The sequence below is a fragment of the Ambystoma mexicanum genome, chromosome 1q, assembly GCF_040938575.1.
Source record: "Ambystoma mexicanum isolate Mex_15411 chromosome 1q, UKY_AmexF1_1, whole genome shotgun sequence".
Taxonomy (NCBI): Eukaryota; Metazoa; Chordata; class Amphibia; order Caudata; family Ambystomatidae; genus Ambystoma; species Ambystoma mexicanum.
In genome coordinates, this window is record NC_090922.1 from 1,329,774,860 (window position 1) to 1,329,800,380 (window position 25,521).

Sequence of the window (25,521 nt, forward strand, 5' to 3'; positions counted from 1 at the left end):
AGGAGGAAAGGGACTTCGCAGAAGAGTTGGTGGGAGAAAGGAGGCCGGTCGCTCAAACCATCCCTATCCTTAAATCCATCCAACGTAGAATAGATCCATCTCTGGTGAATCCAAACCTCACCAGAGCCGTCAACCCCAGAGTCGAAAAACTTTTTCGGGCAGCCCAGTCTGACCCTCTTTATATAAGAGGACAGCTTAAACCAGACTCCCTAGTGGTTACCAACACTCGGAAGAGGGCTGGGACACCCTTATCGTCATCAGAAGCTCCTCCCGACAAGGAGAGCAAAAGACTATACGGGTTTGGCAGGAAGGTAGCCTCAACGTCCGCCTACCAAGCAAGGATTGCAAACTCCACCACCCTATTGGCAAGTTACAACTGCCATCAATGGGAAGAGGTCGCGGCGCTCATAGCCTCTGCTCCTGAACCGTTAAAAGGCCAGTTGGCTCGGATCTCGGCAGAAGGGAGAGCCGTGTCTGGTTGCATATTAAAAGCAACTTTCGACGCCGCGGACAACGCAGGAAGATTGATAGCAGAAAGTACTGTTATCAAGAGACATGCGTGGTTACGGCAGTCGGGGTTCAAAACAGAAACACAGGCTTCATTAATAGACAAGCCGGTGGAACCCGATCTATTGTTTGGGAAAGCGGTCGAAGACGCACTTAAGAATGCCAAGGACGAGTACGAGACTCTCAAATCCCTTGGCCAGCTTACCAACAAACCCCCTAATCAGAGGGGGAACAGTAATTTTCGTCGCCCACGCGGCCAAAATTCACAAAGAGGCAACTATGCCCAAGGACAGGGTACACAATGGAACAACAACCAGCAGTCCACCCAGAGTTACAGCAAGGGTAACAAAAGAGGTCGTGGAAGAGGCAGAGGCAGCCCCAACAAGGGAGGTGGAACGCCTCCACCAAAGCAGTGACGCTCAGTTCAGGGTCCCTTCTCACGCAACCCCAGTAGGGGGACGCATTTCCAACTTCACCCAGGCTTGGGAAGGGATCACCTCAGACAGATGGGTGCTGTCAACAGTGTCCACAGGATATTGTATAGAATTACTGCAGCGTCCCCGGAACCACCCTCCACGACAAAGAGTACACTCCTTAGAACATCAGAAGATCCTTCTCGAGGAGATCGCCATTCTGCTAGAAAAGGACGCGATAGAACTCGTCCCAGGACACCAGGTAAACAAGGGTATCTATTCAACTTACTTCCTTGTGCCAAAGAAAGATTTAACAATGCGCCCAGTATTGGACTTACGGCCTGCCAACAAGTATGTCAAGCCCCAAAAATTCCGTATGACCACGCTACAAGAGGTAATCCCCCTCCTAAAAAAGGGGGATTACATGGCAACCTTGGATATGAAAGATGCTTATTTTCATATCTCCATGCTCCCAGCCCACAGAAAATACTTGCGCTTCAAGGTGGACAGTCGCCACTACCAATTCAAAGTACTGCCCTTCGGGATAGCTTCAGCACCAAGGGTGTTCACCAAGGTACTGGCGGTGGCTGCTGCACACCTACGCAGGGAGGCAATCCCAGTGTACCCTTATCTGGACGACTGGCTCATAACGGGGGAAACCCCAGGAATTTGCAGGTCAAACATTCAGAGGACTATCGACCTCCTCCACGAATTAGGCTTCTCTATCAACGAGAAGAAGTCAAGTCTGGTGCCAAGCACCTCAAAACAGTTCCTAGGAGCAATCCTAGATTCTCAAAAAGGGTTGACCTTCCCTTCGGAAGAGAGAATTCGGAATATACTACTGCAAATTCCACATTATCAGTCAGGTCAACAAATAACGGTACGCAAAGCAATGCGGTTACTGGGCATGATGGCGTCTTGCATTTACCTGGTCCCCCACGCGCGTCTGCGCATGCGTCCCATGCAGGAATGGTTGGCGAAACAGTGGTCTCAGGCAAGTGGTCAGTGGGACGATCTAGTGGTCGTTTCGCCAACACTCGTACAGAGCTTACACTGGTGGACGAGAGAGAATCTCGCAAGGGGAAAACCCTTTTACGATCCCGAAGTACAGGCAGTGGTGACTACAGATGCATGCCTGACTGGGTGGGGAGCTCACCATCTCCACCACACAGCTCAGGGTCTCTGGTCTCACTCAGTAGCCAAGAACCACATCAACCTGCTAGAGCTTCTGGCAGTATTCCGAGCGCTTCGGGCGTTCGAGCTCCATCTGCTAAACTTGTCGGTGCAGATCCGGACGGACAGCACGACAGCCATGTTCTATTTGAACAAACAAGGAGGGACTCGTTCGCCAAATCTGTCCAAGCTTGCCCAGAAAATCTGGATATGGGCACTCAGACGGAACATCTTCCTGTCATCACAACATGTTCCAGGGGAGCTCAATTCCCTAGCGGATGCCCTAAGCAGAGACTCCCTTCCAGAGGAACACGAATGGGTCCTTCACAGAGATATCGTAGAAGATCTCTTCTCTCAGTGGGGTTTCCCCACTATAGACCTATTCGCCACAAGCGAAAACAAACAATGCCCAGGATTTGCATCCAGATTCCCCCAGCCATACTCCCAAGGGAACGCCCTGTGGATGAACTGGTCAGGGATGTTTGCGTACGCTTTTCCACCAACTCCTCTCATCAGGAAGGTGGTGTACAAGATGAACAAGGAATCGATGACGCTCATCCTAGTTGCTCCCATGTGGGCGAGACAACCATGGTTTCCACACCTACGCAGGATGGCGGTGTGCGAGCCCATCAAACTCCCAGCCTGGTACAACCTACTGTCCCAGCAACAAGGTCAAACAGTGCACCAGGAACCCAACTCAATGAACCTGGCAGCATGGCTCCTGAGGTCATAGAGTTTGGCCATCTCAATTTACCACAAAGGTGTATGGACATCCTAAAAGAATCCAGGAAACCAAACACAAGGCACTGTTATTTTGACAAGTGGAAGAGATTCGTTATTTGGTGCCAGAATAAACAAATCAACCCAGTTGATTGCACTCCTTCCAACGTTGTGACATACATGCTCCACCTGCTGGATGCAGGATTGGTTTTTAACTCTCTGAAAGTACACCTGGCAGCCCTCTCGGCTTACACCACATCCCATAACAAGGTGTCGTGGTGGAAAGTACCAGTAGTTAAAGCCTTCATGGAAGGAGTAAAGAGACTTCACCCTCCTATTTCGAACCCACCGCCAGGAAGGGACCTTAATGTGGTGCTAGCTAAGCTCATGGGCCCCCCTTTCGAACCCATGCATAAAAGTAGTCTCAAACACCTGACTTATAAAACGGCCTTCTTAGTAGCCATTACCTCCATAAGAAGGGTCAGTGAAATTCAGGCTCTGTCAGTGCAGGATCCTTTCTTTACTATCCACAAGGACAAACTGGTTTTACGCACACACCCTAGGTTCTCACCTAAATTTATATCAAAGTTCCATGTAAACCAGTCCATCGAGCTTCCGGCTTTCTTCCAGAACCCGCAAAGCTCGGCTGAGGTGAAACTACACACCCTAGATGTGCGTAGGGCGGTCCTCTACTATGTAAATAAAACCAGACCGCTAAGGAAAACAGATCAACTGTTTGTCTCCGTAGCTACAGGCAGAGAGGGAGATCGCGTCTCTAAAGGCGCTATCTCGAAGTGGATTATCAACTGTATACAGCTGTGTTACTCTCTTTCTGAAAAGACTCTGCCTTTTACGCCAAGAGCCCACTCTACTAGAGGCATTGGGGCCACTCTGGCTTTCATTGCAAATGTTCCCCTCGACACCATTTGCAAAGCAGCTACTTGGAGCTCTATTCACACTTTTACTCAGCAATACTGCATTGACACTCATTCCAAGACAGATACACAAGTGGGACAAGCGGTTCTAAGACACCTGTTTGCTCATGACCCTTCTCACATCCCACCTCCTTCTTCTGGTACTGCTCGCTAATCTATGCACAGCATGTGATCTAAGCAGATTCCACAAGCCTCAGAAGGGATACATTACTCACCGTCATTGTATTTCTGATGCTTGTATCTGCTTAGATTCACATGCGACCCACCCTTCCTCCCCTCCGAGAGAAGGCGCATGATTGCTTGTAGTCTTACCTTTCTGTCTATCTGCTTGGATTATCTGTACTCACGCTACTCCTCATGCTTCCTCATGTCAGGAAAAATACAATCTGAGGATCCTAGATGCGTGAGGGATCTTGGGTACAGTGGACGTCACACTAGGGATAGTATTACTGGCACGCCTGTGTCGACGCCCATTTTCGAGTTTCGAAAAACAAACTGTAATACTCCGCAGCTTCCACTAGATGTCGGCCTATGCACAGCATGTGAATCTAAGCAGATACAAGCATCAGAAATACGATTACGGTGAGTAATGTATCCCTTCTCTTGTTACTTACTCTTGATACGTTGCTCTGTGCACTGAGAGGAGTTCTCTCGTGTTTTTCCTCATAGCCCCTCATTCTTGGTCCTTGCAGTTGCATGTTACTATGTGTCCTTTTATATCGTGTATGCCCTCCCCTATACTTTTAAAAATGCTCCAAATATACTACAAAAATGAAATGCACTCTATGTTCTCTTATATTGTTTTAGCAGGACATGGAGTTACTGTTGCTTGAGTTGATTCTATACTTGCATTGTTGGAATATTGTCTACAATTGTTGGGGGGTATATATGTTCTGGGTTTGTGTGGGTGTGTATGTCGCTCCCCCCTCTTTGTGGCCATAACATGACAAAACCATAACATGATATCCCTATGTTTTTCCAAATTTTGTGAATGTTGCCCTCTCTTTCCACATATCCAAGTTCTCCTTCTCTTCACTCCCTTTAATACATCACGCATCATAGGTACTACTGATCCACAACATGCTTAGTACCTGTGCCAAATCTTCCTTATTTCTGTTTGCAATCTTTAACTGCTACATAAACTACCATTAAACAAGCCTCTGTTTGTCAAATGAATCTATCTGTATTCTTCACCAAGAGCCATCATTGTCCTTCAGTTGTATTCCCTCATTTTTGCAACTCCCAGCTTGCTTTTACTCATTGGTCCTTCTTTCTAATCTATGGAGACTTTTATCTAAATAAGTTCTGCGGGTAATCTTAACAATCTGCCCTTTATTCTGAAAGCCTTGCTAATCACGGTGTGTGCTCCATAAAAAAAATACTTCTTTGGCGTAATGGCACACCCCTTTGTTTCCTGGCCTTAAAATACTAATGTGACTTCTTGTGTGATTACATAATTAATACCTGAAATAGTTCATGTTATCCGCTGGTCACTTACTCAAATCCATCCTCAATATATCTGGTCATGTTTTGAAGGAAATGTAAGAATGGTATAAAAAGATCATGCTCCCCTATCCTATAGTATATGTAACGTCAGTCTTGTGCTGGTGAGAGTGCTTCCTCCCATTACTATTGCTTCCCCCATTCTAAATATAAGTGTTTGTATCGGTGTATGCGCATTTCATAGCGCTACTGCAAAAAGTGCTAATAATTGTATAAATTCCGCTGTACTCGTGTAAAAGGTTGCCGTGCCTGATCTGGTGTCACTTGCTATTTCATTAACCTTCTCTATTATGTAATTTACATTTACAATTGTACTTTTATTCTTGGTGCATGCCTTGCACCTTGTGTGATCTTGGGAATATGATTTCAATGATTCTGTGCTATGCAGTGGGGGATATGCTGCCCCCCTCTTTCTGTCCCTAGTTACTTTTCTGACCAGTGTCCTCACTGTCTGGTTACTTGTAGCACTCGCATGTGCCTTTATTGCAATCTCTCACTCTCACTCTCCCATGCCTGTTTCTTTTCTCACCACCGTTTCTCTCCCTCTCCTTCCTCAATCACTTTCTCATTTTCCTCTTCTGACTTAATTCGTTGCCTTCTTATTACAAATTTTATGAAAATAAACTGTATGCATCTGCTCTCCTTTTTGATAATGTACTGACACATCCAAATTCCCTTCCAGGTGTTGTAGTCATTTCTTTGCTACTTAACATAAGGGTATGAGACCTTTCCCTGTGCTCATTCATTGTATGTTGAAAAACCATTGAGAAAGTCACCTTCCCTTTTTCAATTTACTTTTGCAACAATGTGCCTATAATTTGAAACTGGTTTCTTTCCATTGCTCAACATGCATTTTTCCCATATCTGTGTGACTACCCTGTGCACTCTCATAGTATATGCATTTTGACAATGCCCCATCTATTACTAATAAAGATACCTACAATGTTTAAATGGGATTTAAAAAAAATCAGGAGGGGCGCTGATGTGATTAGGTCCTAAAAAGAAAAGTAACTGGCATAGCCCCAAAAAATCCAAAATAGTTAATAAAACCTTAAAATTGGAAGTGGCCTGTGTTCCTTTTTAAGAATAATCTATTGGGGCCATTCTGGTTTATGTATGGGTAATAAATGGAGACAAATTGTAGTGTGAAACAAATTTGCTTACAATACGGTTAACCATACATGCATTTTGTCAAAAACAAAAAATATTCAAAGATGTAGACTCCCACCAAACCACGAAACAGGGGTCCATATGCCATACATATCAAAGGTGTCCCAAGGACACCATCTCAGCATAATGCATCATAAAAAATCAAGTTGTTTTATTTTCTTTTTCGTCAAAAAACATCCAATCTCAAATTCTTTTAGCAGCTAATGTTAAATCAAACTAAAACTGACACCCTCTACTAAAAAAAAAACACCATTGTTACTGATATATCTGATAAAAAAAACCTTAGACATAAAAGTCAATTTAATGAGTCCTACCTCTAAAATACTTTTTGAATGAGAGTGGCACTGAGCCCTTGCTTTACTTAAAGCTCTGTATTAAAAATACATTTTCTCAAAATATATCAAAACCATTCTAATGCTCTCCTTAATGACAATGTCAGTCCAAAACTACTTTGCAATTATAAACAATATATTACTACATACTAAAATTACAAATCTTGAAAACCTATCTTTGTTCACAACCTACACTAATTATAAGCATGTCCACATATATATCGCATCTAGCCCTACTTATTCTTTCTAATCAAAATCCCATATTTTCCAATCTTATTTTTCACATGCACACATTTATTGTTGTATGCTTCAGATCACACCGCTCAAAGGGATTCATCCTTTTTAAATCACCCTACTTCATAGCCATTTTCCCTCTTATATTCACAGAATATCTACACCAGCCACTCCTTACCTCAATGAAGGTCCAATATCTACTTTTACACACCCACTGTGTCATTCCCATTATGTATATTTTTTCTCAACCACCATTTCAAATCATGTAATCTCATTCTCATATTCAAATTATCAACCAATAACTCAGTTTGAAGCAAAATGCAGACCTATATTTTGAAACAACTTCTTTTGTGAGAGCATGTGTCTTGACTCATCAAATACTCCTGCTGATCGTTTGAACACTAAAAACATTTGCCATCTTTTCTCCAAACTTCCTCAACTCTTCGACTGTAGCTTCCCCATCCTTACTGGCATCTGTGACCCAATGGCTCATAAAGGAACTGGCCTCAACTGAAACTCCAATACTTAACTCATTGTACATACAATATCTAGTCCCTTTTCCTTCCAGGGTGCTATCGAGGGATATTCTGAAAGCGTAATTCCAGCCACAAAAATCCAGAAGTCCAAGAAGGAAAATTTAGAAGTAAAAGAAGGAAAAAATATGATTAAGCAAAAGTGGAACAGGTCCCTCTTCACTGGAGCCCGGTCGCGCGTAAACTGAAACAAAACAATGGTGAACTGCTACTTCCGGAATACAAAAATAACCTTAAGCGACCCCAGTGAACAGAAATGGAACTACACCCCAGAAGCAATAACATTGAGCGACCCCGGTGGACAAAAATGGCACTACACCCCAAAAGCGAAAGATAAGATTTAGTTAATGTTACGATATATTTATTTAATATTTCTAATGGTTTAAATGGCTTATATATGTTATTCATTAATAAAGATTTCGGAATTTGAAATTCTCTGTAATGTCTTTCGGTGTTATCGTATTCAATATTATCACTGGATACCCTCCTTCGCTGCTCATTAGTACTGCTGCTTCTATTGCAAATTTCGACAACTTCTTCTTTGCTTCCTAAAGCTTCCTATTCTCTGCTTTTTTTCTTATTCCTCTCTTGTAACAAGCGACAATGATGTATGATAGTCAACTGTATTTCTGACAATCGCTTTGCTTCCATCCCTACCTGTTTTTTCATCTACCTTTGCACTGGCTCGGCCAATCCCTGACATAAAATATGATAAATTAATGCTGCTGCATTATCACATGGTTCGCTCGTCTCAAAACGCCAATGTTCTTGAAACTCCTGAATATAAGAAACAGGATCTTCGTCCTCACCCATTTTCTGTGCCATAATCGCGTACCATTTATTTATTTTGAAATATTTTTATTGGCATTGTTATGTAGGCATTTACACATATGCTGAACGCTTCTCTTTCTTGCATTATGATGTGCCTGTATGCATATCCACACATGTTTAATAACAGGTTAACATAACAGTAACACAAACTTTCTTCACATATTGGCAACTTTAGCTATGAGGTGTATCAGATTCTTGTACAGATGGGTAGGGGTATCGTGCGCTGGTTCTTTTCTCATCTGTTAGCAGTGCCTTGCCCTGGGCAACAACTAAGGCTCAGGGGACTTTATTTACATTTTTGTACAGTTAGCGTGTGAGGGACCTATTGTCGTTCATGGTGGTTTATCGTCTGTTGGGTGGAACATATCCCAGACCAATGTTTTCCAAGCCTCAAATTTAGCACCAGTGTCCTCTAGTGATTGCCCCATTCCACACTTTGGATTCCGCCTCAGCCCAGCGATCAAATTCTCTGTACCAGCGTGCGTATTGAGCCCCTGGGTGATTTCAGGCCATTGCTATTGAACTTTTAGCTAGAATGCATGCCATGTCCATGTACTTTACCACCTGCTTGACCTTACTGTCCCTGGGGTACGCTCCAAGCAGACATTCCTTTGGCATAATCGCGCACCATATCTGACATATCAGGATACTGTACTCTTATGTGCCCTCAATACATCTACTCTGCAATTATTAATTGGCGCTCCATCATGTCGTATTTTGTGCTGTCACACTCGCATATCCCGCTCACCTCCAAATGTCATCAGCTCTCTCCCCTCGAACAGCTGCTAGTAGGCCTTTTACATCACCTACTACGAATGTCATTCCCGCTGTCATTCTTTGTAACTCATAAATTCATTTTCCCACTCCTGAATTTAACTAGGTAATTTGCATTTCAAATTATCTTTATTCATCAGCGGCCACAGTATATACTGTGGTCGCCCTCCCCCTTTCTCTAGTAATGGGAATAGTATAAATTCTGTTCTACAATCGTAGCCACCTACACTTCTTGTCTTTTGGGTGGGCTAGTTTTGCCTGCTCGTTTTCGTCCTAGCATTGACTTTAATATACTTACATAAGGTGGGGACATTTCCCCTATGCTATTCGACCATGCTTGTAATCATTCGGGATGTGATCTAGGTTCTGGTGTTTTTCTTTCTGGTGCTCCTAAATCTTCCCTTTTCCCATGTTTGAGTGTATTGAAGAGCCACATGCGCCCTCTCCTCGCACTGTCTCGTTTTCTTCTTTTTCTTCGTCTGACATCATTATACCCCAGCAGGTATGGCTGTTACCCCTTTCCTCGTCTTCAAGATCTAATCTGCTTATGGACAGCATCGCGTTCTATGCTTGTCCATACTTAGGGCATCCAATCTACCTCTTGTTTTTCTCTCGGTGGAGATCCTTCGATAATCCCTCTGGTCTCATAACCATCTTTTTTCCCCATTTGCCTACATAATTCCCCAATCCTTTTCCCCTCATGCTCATCGGTCCATGTGGGTACTCTAGGTATCTCATGCAGCTCCCTGCAGGTCTGTTAGACCCTCTTTCTTCCTCCCATCGTTCTTGTTCTTCAACTGGTATTTCACATCTATTAACGATGTGATCTATTTCGTCATCCCTTTGTCCTTTACTCCATGTCATTTCCTTCTTCTCTTCCTCTTCCCGTCTCCTCATCTCTCATGTCTTCCTCCTCCCTTCTTAGTAACCTTTCTTTACCTGTTTCTATTTCCTCACGTTTCTTCTGCTCCCTCTTCTCTCGCCTTTAATTTCTATACATAACCTTCTTCATTCTTCCTTTCGCTTCCTCTTTTTCCTTCTCATCTTTGTATGCCTTTTCTTGTTCATTTTCCTCTTTCTTCAACATATCATCGGTACCCTTTCTGTCTAATTAGAGAAATATGTGTCCTCCCATCCACTCATTCTGTACAATTGCTACTTCTCTCTCTCTCTCTCTCCCCCTCTTTTTCTATCTCTCTCTCTCCCTCTTTTTCTATCTCTCTCTCCCTCTTTTTCTATCTCTAACAATCTGTCCCTCTCGTTACGCTCCTCATATTTACTATGTCCGGACATATCACGTTATTTAATCTTACTTTCTTCTTTACTAGCTTCACTACTACAGGCTGGGGGATGGGGGGTGCATATATCTGATTAATATACCCCTCTGCTGCTTTTAAGTCCTTCAGAGGATAAAATCCCTGTTACTCGGTGGTTGTACTGTTGTCTTCAGAAGGCGAAAGAGAAGCCAAGGCATTTGTGCCCTGCCCTGGTGCTGATTAATCAACCACTTCTCCTTGTGTGGGACTACCTTCTCACTCGGATACATTTTCCAAAACTCTAAAGTAGATTAGCTTTTTTTTTTTATAAATGTTGTCCCTGTTTTTGTATGTTGTCATGTGTTGCAATACTGTTCTTGATAAGGAACCCTCTTGAGACCAATACATGAACATTTTGTCAGCCGTGCCTATTACCCATTCAGCATGAGATTTCCTAATCTTGGATATGTACCTCAGTAATGTTTTTCACAAGTGTAGAAGAGGAGTGTCCTCCATGATAACAAGTCATTTTTAACTGTCAATACTTACCAACCTTTTATTCTGCTACTAATTAATGTAGCAGCGTTATTCTTTCCTGCTTTCACAATACTTAATATAACAATCAATTCAGGCAAGCACTATCAATCGCCGCCCATTTCTCAAAAATGATTCTTCATACAATTTCCAAGTCTAGACAATAATATTCACTTTGTTTCTTATTACAGTTCTTTCAATCCTCACTGTCCTGCTGTTTTATTATTGACAATCTAAGACCCTTATTTTGCTATATTTCTTCACTCAACTGTTACCCTTCTATGATTGGCACACATTGCTTATTTTTGGGGTCTGATAAACAGTCAAATTATTACTATTGTTCTATATCCTCAGTCTACAACCTAGATGATCACAACTAATTAAAACATGTGCCTTATTCAAACAAATCAAATTCTTACACTAACATATTCATAACCCCAAACAAAAGATGCACAACAAATTATTAGAAGTATCTCATCTCCATTTTACTCCATTTTGGAGTGTAAAACACATCCTTCTTTGGACTTGCCATAGGAATCCCCTATCTGAATGCGTTGTTCCGGAGTGTGATGTGATTTCTTCTATCTCCTTGAGAATGGGTATCAAGGTAGCTCTCCTAAATCAATCCTGTAACGTTTCCCCACTATATATATTCACACATGCAATACAATCCCTCCCCTCTTTTTTGTCACTTTCGATGTTCTACTTACATCTTTATCCATATCCGGTATCGACTCTTCCCCAATCAACCACTTCGCCTTCAGTCCCCGGGGCGCCTGTGGGGACAGAACAAGAATTTCTCCAAAGAGGCACCTGCCAATCGTTTTGGTTTACATGCGTTATTCTTCCGCAGTCCACAGGAAACTCTGCGATCTTCTGTTTGATGGTGGAAGACGTAAAAAATCAGAGAGTCTGGATCTGAACCATCCGCACTGCTACCAAAATGTGCAATAGCACCTGGAGCTTTCCACGTGCCGAATGGGGCTACCACAATAAATGATCTCCGGCCCAAATAACCTGACCGACTCAAGGAATATGGCAAAATAATACTACTTTATTATTAGTTCAATAAAGTAGGGAAACCTGGCGAACAAACAGAATGCAGTTCATACAACCTCAATGCATTTCAGTTACACAAAAGGTTTTATACCTCAACATACGTCAGCTATAATGTCATCCTACGTGGCTAACAGTAAAACCTTCTAGGTGCAGGGATTGGTTAGGGGAAGTGTATACATATAGTTGTGTCTGAATGTTAGTATCATCATTGGATGCCCCTTATCTGGTAGGCTCGCCTTAACTACCTCTAACTCTGTAAAATACAGATAGTAACATAATTAGAGCAGTGTATAGGCTTGTACAACAATGTATAGGTCATCATTGCATAGGACTTCATTATTGGTTGGCACTCTTATGAACGTGCAGCTTGTTAACAGCACGTGAACAACGAAACCCAGGTGCAAGCGAACAACATCAGACAACTGCCTTTCTTAGCTAATTAGCCTACCATCTCTCATCAATTAAGCCCTAAGCCAAGTGAAGGTACATTACTAACTTCATCTGGAGCTTTATGAATAGGCCTTGTCTTCTGGTCTTAAACCACGTGTGAGGAGATCATGATTTTGTCCATTCTGTCCTTCTGTTTGGTGATATTTAATTCAATTATATTTGTTGCTATCACTCCTCTTGGCCTCTGGAGACTTGGTTGCTCCATCCTACATGTGCGTTCCACATCTTTAATTTGTGCAATACTTGGCACTAACAATTATTCACTCCTTTACTTAATTGGAGAGAAATATGTCCTACGTGCATGGCTTATCTTCTTTGATCTTTCAGGCCTTGTAGTTGCTACGGCATTCTTGATTCTGCACCTAACAACTATCCTTTGTTCTGCACAAATCTTTACTTCAGTGCCTGTCAGCACTGCAGCCTTGGTTTCCCTTCTCAAGGCTTCTCACTTAATATTATACGATGCCGACTTCCATTTTCTCAACATGGCCGCTTTACTTGCATTCTCTTTTCTGCTTCAGCAAGCTTCTACCTTGCGTGTCTGCGTATATACATCTATTACATCTCTTGTCAATTATGTTCTCAGCGTACATGGTTTTCATTTAATTTGCATATATTTACCTTGTTACTTTAATTCCATCTTCATTCTTTAGATATCTATACATTAAGTTTAGTGTGTCCATGTATCTTCTCTCTTTAGTGGCATCACTTTTCATCTGTCTGATGTTACTTATAATTCTTCTATATCCATTTGGTGTCTGCAGGTTTATGTCTACTGCATCAGTTTGAGGGTACATTCGATACGGTTGAGTGCATAACGTCTCTCATATCTTCAATGTGGTATTGGGATGGTACCAGGTGTCGTACACAGTGTTCTCTAGCTGTTCTTCCAGTATGACAGAGGTGAGGGGGTGGGCCCTATAAAGGACGTTTACATGCCTGTCTACTGTACCGCCATCTAGACATGTCAGAGGATTTAGTTCAGGTCTTGGTATAGGTAGGGGCACCTTGCACAAGATTAACAGATCAGCAAAAATGGTAGAAGTTCTATGTATGATGCTGGTTTGCAGGCTTTGGGATCGGAGATGGTTAGCTGCTTCCATATTTTCCTTTGTATTGTGTGGGACCTCATTAGTCCATAATTGCATATCCAACTATCTGCTATTTCCCATTACCACAAGATTGAGGGCCAGCCATCTCTCAAGGTGCTGTTGTGTATATTTCCTCCAGTCACAAGTTAATTTTCAAATGGGAGCTGAATATGGTGCTGAAAAGGGTGCACACCACGGTCATGAAGTCACTTTTGACGCCAGTACACATATCAGAAATTCAAGTACTAAGACGGAATTCTTTTTGCGATTGTCAGCATGATTTGTGAGCAACATTAAAAAATGCCATTTATCACTTTTGATATTAAGGTTGTCTTATGGACACATCTTAATCACTTTCCAGAAATGTTCTCAGAATAAAGTTTTAATTGGATAATTTTTTTTTTTTTATTAACCCAAGGGTTTTTAAAAAGGTTTAGTATTACATTCTCTTGTCCATCAAGTTCCTAGTCTGTTTGACTAATTTTATTTCTCTAACGTTGAGAGAATTGCATCCAGAATTTTCGCTGTGGCCATTACCCAAGTTGTTCGTCCACCTCCAATTAGTCTCGACCACCAGATCTCCTCATCAAAAATGTAAGTTGTGGCGAGAACAGGCTTCAAATACGGTTTTCTGATAGATTCGACTCTTGGACATGATAGCAACGGATGTCTTGTTGTTTCAACTATAGCCGGATCTTTACAGAATCTGCATTTGTTTGAGAGTGCCATGCCTTGAATTTTCAAAATTTCATTGGTGTGCAATAGATTAAGGCGGGCTCTCAAAAAAGTGCTCCTCATCTTCCGATTCGGATATTTTTTCACGAATGGTTGAATCAAATGGAGTTTGTGGTTTGTACGAGGCAGATGTGACACCAATTTATAAGATGCAGCCTGGTCCAAGGTGGTAATCCAATCAAGTTCATTTAGTCTTTTGTGGATTTTCATAGGGTTCTTCATTAGTTCTTTTTTGGAGCATTGGATTGAATCCAGATTGGCTTCCTGTTCTTTATACCATTGATTTAGGTCTGTGCATCGACCTCCCTCGGCCTCCTTGTTTGTGGCTTCTAGTAACTCTGGGTGGTTTTCCAACAGTATCTTTCTGAACAACATCATGGTGTTTCTTTCCACTATCGATAGAAGTGAGAGCTGGCTCAGTTGTCATCTTATAAGGACCAGCGGCGTGGAGCTGGGTAAATTCAAAACTTCCCTCCAGTAGTTCAAGCCAGATTTTTTTGGGTAGCCCTAGCATAGCTTCTGCACCATAGACAAGTGTTGGCATGACCTTTGCTTTATAATAGTCCACGATGTGAGTTAGAGAGAAGCGACAGAATTTCCTATCTATCGCTTTTGCCTGAGCGGTTAGGCTCTTTATTTTCGCCAGCAGATGTTTTTGCATTGCATTTTCTTGTTGCGAGTTGTCAACTATGATGCCTAAATATTTGAATTCGGCAACCTTCTCGATGTGTTCTCCCTCCATGGACCATGCAAAGGTATCGTTTTTTTTCTCGCCCCTTTCCAATGAATAGAAGTTTGGTTTTAGGTTTGTTAATTTCAAGGCCATTCTCAGAAATGTACTCGGTAAAGTTGGTAAACTGTCTCTGTAGCCCTATTCCTGTTTGGCCGACCAGAATGATATCGTCCGCGTAAAGGATTCTCAAAATGTTGTGTTTCCAAGTTGAGGCGGGAAGGCTCTAGCCTTGTGCTCTGTTTCCTTATAGTCGCCTATAAAACTCAGAAAAGGCGCAGGGGCCAGTGGGAAGCCTTGCTTGACCCCCCGGTTTGTTGTAATCTCTTCAGATAAGGACCCTTGGTGGTCAAGTCGCACTTTAATTCTGGTGTCCGTATGGAGTGCTATGAGAGGCTGTAATATTGCCACTGGACAATTCCAAGACCTTAGCTTCTCCCATAATCTTGTTCTGTCAACTTGGTCAAATGCTTGGCTTAGGTCGATAAAAGCCATATATGTTCGAGGTCCCCCCACTAGAGACTTGCTTTTTAAGATGCTCAGGGTTAAGATATTGATGGATGTCCCCACGTTCTTTTTAAAGCCAGATTGAAACGGATTATTACAGGGCGCCCCACTTGCCCATCTTTGAAAGTGGCGAAGGAGCAAAGATCCATAGACTTTAAGAGCGCTATGAGCCGAAAGTTGGTTGGATCGTCTCTCTTTCCTCTCTTTTATATAGGCACACTACTGCGTTAGTCCAGGATTCGGGTAATGCCTGCGCTGATGTTACTCTTTGGAACACTTCACTGATGAACTCTGCCCAAGCCTCATGATGCTCTTTCAGATGTATATTTATCAGGCCATCGGGGCCAAGAGCTCTTGTGTTTTTCAGATTTTTCAAGATTTCCAAGATGTCTGGCGAGATGGTTAGGTCCTGTATAGTGGTGGGCAATATAGAGGAATTGTAGAAGAGGTTTTTGAAGTGCGAGATCCAGGTGTCTTCACCAATGCCATTAATTAGAGAGTCGGTAGTAGTTTGTTCAGTCGAATTAATCAAAGCCCAAAATTCGCGTGGGTTTTTACCACACACCAGTCTCAGCATTTCCTCTGAATCTCTTTGATACAGTGAGTGGCGATGTTGTTTTAGCCACGACTTATAATTTCCCGTCTCGAGGATCAGTGCTTGTTTGTTTGTAGCAGAACTCTCTCTCACAAATGTTCGCTTTGCTTTTCTGAGTAGGCGTCTTCTCGTAACCAAAATTGTCGTAATTTCGTCATAATTGTGAACTGGTTTATTGATATGTGCTACACCTTTCCATCTTGATTTTTTAAAGGTGTTAAGCAGTGCGCCATAGTCGGGTAAGATGGAGGAGTCTTCCATTTGCCCTTGCTGGGCATATTTATTTGTCAAAGAGACAACGTTGTTTAGGCTTCAAGTTAGCTTCCACCTTTGAGGTGAATGTTGTTTTTTCAAATGAGGTGGCTGGCCATGTTGTGCATAGTAAATTGTGGTCACTTGCCTTGGTTTTAACACTGTAGAAGGACGCAATAATCGACAGCAGAGCAGATGAAACATAGATGTAATCTATAGTGGCCGATGCAGCGCATCCTTCCCATGTAGGAATGCGTTTTATGTTAGCAAATATAGTATCCAGGTTGACAAGATCTTTAGAATTCGTCTGCCAGGTCAATTTTTTGCCGCGCAATTCGGCCTCAGTTCCAGAAGGCCCAGTGGATTTCTTTGCACAGACTGCATTCAGGTCTCCACAGACATACAGGTGGGGTTCCGAGTGATCAATGTAGGCACTGTCGATTTCTTTTTCCATCATGTCCAGGAAATCTTGCGTACAAATGGCATCTGGATTCCAATAGACATTTATAATTATTGCTAATATGGACACTGTTTTGTTCAGATTTTCGTTCCAGTAATTCCATTTCACTTGGACTGTTAACATAAAGAGGGACATTGTCAGGATTTTGAGTTTCAGCCCCTTCCCAATTCTGATCGCAGTTAACAGACCCGAGGACGGTCTTCCTTTTGGCCCTTTTTTATCCGGGCAAAAGCTATTTCAAACCCGTCCAGAACAGGCTTAGTTGTGATCCATGTTTCCTGAAGACACAAGATGTCAAAGAACGTCAGGTTTACATCTCCCGGTACTGTAAGATGGACAAACCCTTGTGTATTCCAAGAGCCTAACTTGATAGTAAAGTTAGTTGGGAGACGTGTAAGTTCTTCGGCGGGTTTCTGGACAGGCTTGGATTGCTATTTTTTTTGTAGGGCCAAGGCTTTCGGAATCCAGGCCCAACGATTTAAGGGATTGAATTTCTCCTTTTCCATGTTTTGTTTTTGATCTTTTGAGACGTTCTGCGTACATGTTCTTTTAATAGATGTTAGAGTGCCACAGGGAGTTCTTTCATTTTTCTTATCCACCTCCTCTTGTTGTTCTTTGTTTTTCCAAGGTGGAGGATAATCTTTCTGATTTTCTTGTTGCATCTGCGTAACTTCTCGCCATGTGCGGGGAACCTGCCGGCTCCATCGGTGGTATTAAAGGTTTTGCTTTGTGACGCTGCTTAGAGGAATTATTCTGAGTGTCGTCCAATGGAGATCTGGTAGGCTTGGTTTTTTCTTTCGTTTTCCCCTAACTTGCCTTCATCTATTCCTCATACTGTTCATATCTGTCGTTATCAAGTTCTCTTAAATCGTATCCCAATTTTAGTAGATGATTCAAGGAGTCACGTAGCTTCTGTTTGACAGATCTGGAGGAAATATATGGATAGGTGGTAGCCAGACGTCCTTCGTGAATTGGCTCTACTATTTGCAGGTCGCAACATTCTACAGATCTAAGTCTGGGAATAGTATGTAGTAATTCCATTACAGTTCTTCTGTTCAGGATAACATAGTCTTGACTGTTGTATATTTGTTCCAATTTGAAAGCAGGGTTTCTTCTCTTTGTTAAGTAGGATCTAAATTTAGGTGAACCTTCGCTTCCTCTTATTCCCTTTTCAAACCTGGTCGATCCTTTCTTCTCGCTACCATATTCTCTCCCAAAAACTTTTTTCTGCTGTTCACGAACCTGCTCCAGTTTCTCTTTAATGTTATTTGATTTCCTCGGTGGGCTACAATTAAGGGAGTTTATTGCTTTGGATTGGTAGTGCGTTTGCGAGCTTTCACTGGGTTTATTATTTCCCTTCGGAGGCAACTGGTCAGTACCCCATTTGGCAATTCTGGCAATCTTCTTGCAACGATCCTCCAGTACAAGATGAGGGGTTGATCTCCTCTATCAGTTGCGTCTACGTCTGGTTGACGTTCACATTTTTGCGTGTCCTGCTTTGTTTTCGACGAGATATCATCAGTAGTTGCCGAAGGGGTTTCCTCACAGTGTTGGCTCAGGTTTTCTAGGGCTTCCTCCATCAGGAGGTCTTCAGTAGATTTAGAAGTGTTTGAAGAGCTAGATGTCTCCATTAAATCAATGCAGGTAGATGTCAAGCCTTTCTCTGTTGGATTGGGGGTTGAGCCGCTTGGATTTATGGCTACTGTTGGTCCCCTTTTAGATCCGTCTTCCTGCCAACTTTAAGCACCACAGTCTTTTCTGGGACTGGTAAGCAGAAAACCCGTTGTTTCTCGATACTGGGTGTGGGCGTGTTGATTGTTCTGCGGTCTGCAAAGATAGAAAAATCTTTGTTAATAGCTGACTCCTTGCCCTTCCCAGGCTGTTTCTCAGGGTCAATCACGAGTACTGAGTCGTTGTTTTCACATACACAATTGTGGAGGTTCTTCCCCCCCACCCCCTGCAGACTGCAGTCGCTGCCATTCAACTCTGTACTGCTCGAGGGCATTCTAATAGTCTAGGCGTTTTGACCACCCGTTGTGAGGCAGAGCTTGGCTTTTTTATAGGCTTTTCTGGTTCAACAGTTGATCTACAAGGTGGTTGGTTAAGTTTTGGCTCCGTGCTCGAGGTTTGGCATCCCACCTCATTAGTGGCGGTTGGAGGTCCAGATGAAGGTTCGTCTGTGAGCGCCGACCGCTGTAAGCTGTGGTGAACTCTTGATTTTTCTTTTTCTACCGCTGCAATGTAGCCCTCCAGATAAAGCAGCTTGGAGTGCATCATTGGCGATCTAGTACTGTGATCTTTTAATGTATCGTTTATGGCCTCATACAATTTTGTAAAAGGCGCCAAGCCAACAGTAACTGCTGACATAATTGTCAGAATATCAAGGGTTTTTTTGGGTGATTCTACAGTGGTAGATTCAGAGAGGTCACTTTGTCTTCTGTCCTTAAGTGGAGTAGATGCCGTTGGTATACGTATGTCTTTTTTTACTGGTTTTAGACAAGCTAGGGTAATGGTCAGAGCGGCAGCTTTTTCCTTTTCTTTTGGTTCCTTGGTGATTTCATCTTCCACCTGTTGCTCCTTTTGTTTTCTATCCGTGACAGGCTGTGGAATTTCCAAACTGGAAGGACTGTTCAAGTCGACTGATGGTGTAATTAGGTTTGCGCCTGAAGTTTGTTTGTCTGTGTTACTTGGGGTTCGCTGTAAACCATTCGTTGCTTCAGATGGACTAACGGAGTCCTTTTGTATTGGGGCTTTTTGTCCCTCCAAGGTGGAGAGTGTGCTTCCTGTTATGTCCTTATTTTTTACCACAAAGGGAACCTCCGAGCTGAATACTACTTCCAACATCTCACTGTCGCTTATTTCACAGATTTTTTCATATTTCCTTTTACCACCCTTCCCAAAAAAGTCTTTGGGTTTCAAAATGAGCCTTATTATGCGTTTGTCTTGCTGTTTTTTCGCGATGTTGGGATCATCACCTTTATTTCTTATCATCCTACTCGGATGGGCGATTTGTCCGTCAGGCTGAGCTGCAAAGATTTTTTTGTTTTTTAAGGTTGTTTTCGTTTTTTTAGGGCATGGCCCTTCCTCTAAATGTGCAGTGGTCACTCTTGTTAGAGAGGAGTCTGCAGGGTATCTCAAGTCATCCAGATTCACCCCATCTTCAATTATCTGTATTGATATTTGTAGCTGGTGTCGTATCCTTTTTAGCGACCAGTTGCGGGATTGGCGAGCGTTCCTGGGGAGGCAATGGGTGGATTTCCACGTCCACCCTTAAAGATTGTCTTGGGGCCAAATCTGCCGTGTGCGAGGCTGCTTGGTTGCTCCCAACTAGATTATTGACCAGCTGTGTGTTAGCTCGGTCAGCCGCTGTTGTGCCCTCTTGGGCATCCAACGTTGGGACTCCTGCCTTGCCGTGCCCGACTAACCCGGGCCATGGGACCCCTCCAAGGGGGGCGCTGCGGCGACAGCCGGCACTCGCTCCACGTCCGCCTCCTGCTCCGTCGTTCACTCCCAGGGGCTGCCCCCTCCCCTCTCTGCGTGGATCGACGGCACCCATCCTCCAACAGGCGGTGAGGAGACCGCGGCTTACAGGGAAACGCCAAACACCAGGGAGCCGCTGCCGGACCTTCTCATCCTGGCGCAGGTGAGTCAGGGTTTGTCGCGGCCCTGTTTGGGCGGGCGGACAGTTGCGGGATTCTGTCTTCGAACTGCTCGTTCTCTTGATCTGGGCTAGATGGCATGGGCGCTGTAGGGTCACGAAGAGCCTTGGCGAAAGATGATCCCAGGGTCTTGCTGGTCCTCAGACGGACGCCCCCACAATTCTCGGGTGCCGCTGTAGCATGGCCTTGGACCGGCGGCTCGCCTGGACCCGTAGGTTCTCTGCTGGTAGAATCAGCCGACGTTAGGTGTAAGGAGTGCACTTTTTGCATGCCGGTGGGCTGTTTCTTCCCGACTTCTGCTTGTGTACGTGAGCGCGAGCTCCTCTGGTGAGGATCTACGTCTTGGGCCACTGGGCTAAGCAGCGTAGCGTCCTCAGCGTCCATGGCTGCCATAGACTGCCTAAGACTGCTACTCTGCCACTACTCCGCGGCCGCTCCACAGTTGGGTGGAGGTTTTAACTGGTCTCTGGCAAAAAACACTGAAAACAGACTGTGTTTTCTGCCGACTTTCAGAAACCATCATCACTGACCAAAATGCACTGCATATCCTGAGACACTAGTGGGGCGTCTCTCTGTTCTGTGGACAGTACTGCTGCCTATAAAATCCGATCAGTTGTTTGCGGCCTTTCGTAGCTCAAATTTGGGGCCCACCCTTTCCAAGCAGGGCATTGCAGATGGATTGTTTCTTAGCTTCAAATAAATTGATCATGAGGCAGTCAATGAGACCCATCCAAGAATGCATGAAAGCACATTTAACCAGAGGCAGAGGAGCCATGGCTGCATGTTATGGTATGTTGATACGCGCACCACTACCACCCAGGGGCAGTATCCAGGTGCACACGTGGCTCTGCAAGAAATGAGGGCGGGGTGTGTTAGTGAGGATAGAATTATAGGATAGGTTAGGAACCTGGAGGAACTGGCATCTGTGCAAGTTGTCTTGCGTGCGGGTTGGTTGTGTTCCATAGTTTAGCAATTAAGTGTGAGAATGCAGTTTCTCTGAATTGCCTCTTTTTGTATTGCTTTGTCTCCATTTGTAGGTTGTTGGTTGATCTTTCGTCTCTTGTTGGTTGGTAGCGGCTGATCTTGGCCTGGCGAAATTCGTCTTCTTTTCTGTGTAAGAATGTATGGGCAATGCTGGTAACCAATGAAATCTCAGAGCTGGAGTGATTTGGTCCCTTCTGTTTAATCTCAGGAGAATCCTAGCTGCAGTGTTCTGGATGCATTGAACTGTTTTGGTGAGTCTTTCAGGCATTCCTAGCTAGGGACTTTTTGTTTAGTCGATTATTGTTAATATTGGGGATATGACTGTAAGGGCTCTGTGTGGAAAAGAGGTATGGAAGCAACACCCTGAGGAGTCTTAGGAGATAGAAGCACTTTTTTGTGATTGTGTTGACTTGAGGTTCCAGGGATAGTCTATTGTCCATGAGTATCCCTAGGTTATTTACCACATTTGAAGTTTCCGGTGGGGATCCCATGCCTGGCGGCCAGTCCAGTTGTGGGTTTGTTGCGTTGCCTTCTGGAGGTGAGACCATTATTTCCATTTTAGTCTGGTTCAGTTTGAGGTAAATTGACATAAATTAGGTGGATAACCTACTAAATTTCACTTCTTGGAAAGTACTATGCCAAAATGTAAAGAAATTCCCATTGTGGCGATGCATGTTATATGCATATGCATGTGTATCTAGGAAAGACATAAATGATGGAGACGTATAGTTAGAGGTTTCACTGTGTGTGACACACCTATATTACAGCAGGAGATGGTTCAACCCTATGGCAACCTTAGTTTGTTTGTTTCCCCCATCCCCATGAGTCAAACACAGCTGTGGAGGTGAGTTATTGGATTTTTATGCATGTGGCATGTGTTGGCTATGCACAAAGTTGTAGGTCCTTTTGCTGTCCATTCATTTTTTATAATTGGGCTTAGCTTGTCAGTGACAATTGTGGCTACAACGAATGTCGAGACAGTGGTGCCATAGTGGTTGCTATAAACTTGTATTAAATGTAAAAATCAAACCTATCTATCCTTCACTCTTTTCCCTACCTAAACTAAAAAAAACTTGGGTGCTCATCAGGAAGTCTGTGAAAGTACAAATCAAAAAAGCACGGGTTCAGTCCAAAAACTCCTACACTATCCCTTTCACTACAATAAGTAAAGTTCTAGTTCTTCTTATGGCCCAGGAGAATATCCCCCTTCTCCTGTATGTAAATATGTCTCAAAGTAAAAGTTCCAAGGTTTCCAATATAACGACAATTCTGTAAGGGTTTCACTGGGCTAGGCAATTGACTCCCTTATACTAGCTAGTTTCTAAGCGTGTTCCCTATGTTTCCCATGTTTTTTAAAAACACTTGCAGGTCTCTCAATTAGGTGTCTTTGCACTCTACTTTATTTATACTATTTGGCTTGCCCCTACTGGGATGACGTAGATGTTCCCAGAGTCCTTATCGACTGAGCAACACCCTCTTGTGGAACTGTACTGGGCAACAGTGGTACAAAATGGTTCTCTACTCTCTCTGCTCTTTATGATTTACAGTACTCGTTCCTCTTACCTTCTCCTGGGGAACTCTTCACTTGCTGCTGGCGGTTTCGGCGTAGTTGTAGGATCACCTGGTGCACCCACAACAGATCACGCCACCACTACAGCCTCTCGTATTTTCCACTCATTCGCCCTAGCGCCCTCGGAGGTTTGGTGAGGCATTCTCGTTGCCGTTGTTGGAACAGATGGTCCACCCACTACAGGTCGCATCACCACCTTTCCTTCTCTCCACTTCTACTATGCTGGCTCCCTGCAGACTGGAAAGACTCTTCTTGGGCAGCTCACTACCCTTCTCTGCAAGTTTGGAGATTGACCTCACTGCCGTCTCTAAGAACCCAAGAGCAAATGGCACTCCAGATAGAATGGGGAAGTCGGAAAGAACCTGAACGCTCCTGGATGCTTCATGGGCATCTCTTCAGGGCCCCGGTAATTGGCGAAGAGATAGGGAAGTAAATTCATGACTAAGTCATTGGTAACCGACCAGAAGACACACCATATACCAATAACTGGGACGCATTTAAGGCAGTAGTGAGAAATATGAGTATTTTAATCCATGGGTGTTCAGCTAGCGAAATTTAGGAAGAGCAAAAGGGACAAATTGGTCAATGAATTACGGGAGGCTGAACAGAGGTACAGAGTGGATCCCTGAGACTCCTGAGGAAGCGAGCGACAATTAGAGGCCAAATAAACACCAATGACACTGACACAGCTGAACAGTCCCTACTAAATTTAAAGTGCAGGTTTTATGAGAAGTCAAACAAAACAGACGAGTTACTGGCCTGGGCTCTGAAGGCAAAAGGAGCTAGGCCATGGGTTAAAGTGCTGCAAGAGTTGGACAGTTCTCTTTTTATGATACAGAGGATACGTTTCAGAAATTCTATGAAGCATTGCACAGTGAGGAGAAAGTAAATGAACCCTCCTGCAGAGAATATGTGGAAAAGGCAGGGCTACGGCAAGTTTTGCAGTGACAAAGGCAGCTTCTCAATGGCTCTTTCACCTTGGAGGAAACTGTTCGAGCAATCAAATGCCTGAAACCGAACAAGGCGCCAGTCCCAGAGGGGCTGACAACACGAGTTCAACAAAACCTTTTGGGAGGAGGGAGAGATCTGTTAAAGCCGCTGGTGAATCTCTTTAAATCCTTTCTAACATCAGGAATAGTTTCTGACACGATGAATCAGGCCACAATTAGTGTGATCCATAAACCAAGCAAGGATACAGAGAACTGCGGGTCATATCGCCTCATTGCACTATTGAACTTGGATAAGAAATTCTTCTCCAAAATCCTGGTAGTTAGATTGTAGGGCATACTCCCTGAACTGATCCACTCTAATCAAACAGGTTTTATCACTGGGTGTCTGACCTTTGACAGTGTCAGGAAGTGGACTCACCTGATAGACAAAACCACACGGATCAGTAAGGGACAGATTCTCCTGCTGTCTCTGAATGCAGAAAAGGCTTTTGACAGGGTCAACTGGACCTTTCTACAGGAAGTTTTGGCGGGGTGGGGTTGGGCCCTAGATGAGCTAGCTAAATATGGAGTGGTCTTAGGCTTTAAGGCAAATCTAGACAAGTCAGATATTCTAAATTTAACCACACCAACAAGTATCGGCTTAAGGCAATGCTCCCATTTTGCTGGGTAAAGAATAGTATTAAGTATCTTGGAGTGCGACTGCCAGCCAGACTGGGCAAACTATATGTAGTCAACTACCCAAAACCGTTTCAACAAATTAAAGCAGACCTGTAGAGGTGAAGCAAGATTGCCATCTCCTTGTTTGGGCACATAAATGTGATTAAGATGAATGTCCTTCTGCAACTTTTATACTTTTTTCAGGCCCTCCCAGTGAAAATCCTCTGGCGTGTGCTCCTTGGGGGGAGGAATAAGTAGGTTAGCCAGGGGGAGTGTACTGAGCGGAGGTTAGTAAGGGGGGCCTCCAAGCACTGTATCCCAATTGTATTATATAGCAGCACAGCTGTGAATAGTGTCTGACTGAATTGGAGAAATAGTGGTGTGCATTGGACATGACAGTTGGTGGGATCTCTCTTTGGCGCATCCTCTAGCTACCGAAATGCAAGAGGCCAGGATCAGTCAATCTAAATTCATTTGCCAGATCGACCCTGGACGGGTAGGATGAAATGGCTGCAAGTAGGGGTCCCACTACATTCCTGTTGCCATTGACTCCCCCCGATCCATGACAACCCGGATGTCACTCCACTTTGCAGAGAGGGCCATGTAAGAGGTGGAGAGATATTTCTGACATGTTCAAGGGTGGCGTGATTAAAATGTTCTCATGGTGTAAACAAGACTGTCTAGGAGAGAGGGTCTGATTCCAGTATTTCCAGCTAAGACATTGGGTGATAGGCTTCTCGTGGCTGCTTCCCTCACCTCTTTGCCCGACTCCCTTTAAGAAGTTACTAATGGAGGCAACCACAACTAGGGGGCTTATCACTTCCATCGACCACATCCTGTTGAAGGTTGGAAGGTTGAAGAGATGATAGTGTCGCGATGTTACCCATCACCAGATGGGTTGCGGAAG

General features: G+C 43.7%; 1 protein-coding gene across 7 annotated transcripts in view; it reads left to right on the forward strand.

Annotated features, from left to right (window-relative positions):
- Positions 1-25,521, forward strand: part of TUT4 (terminal uridylyl transferase 4) — a 2,154,442-nt gene that overhangs the window by 617,373 nt on the left and 1,511,548 nt on the right. The gene's annotated exons all lie outside the window — the stretch shown is intronic.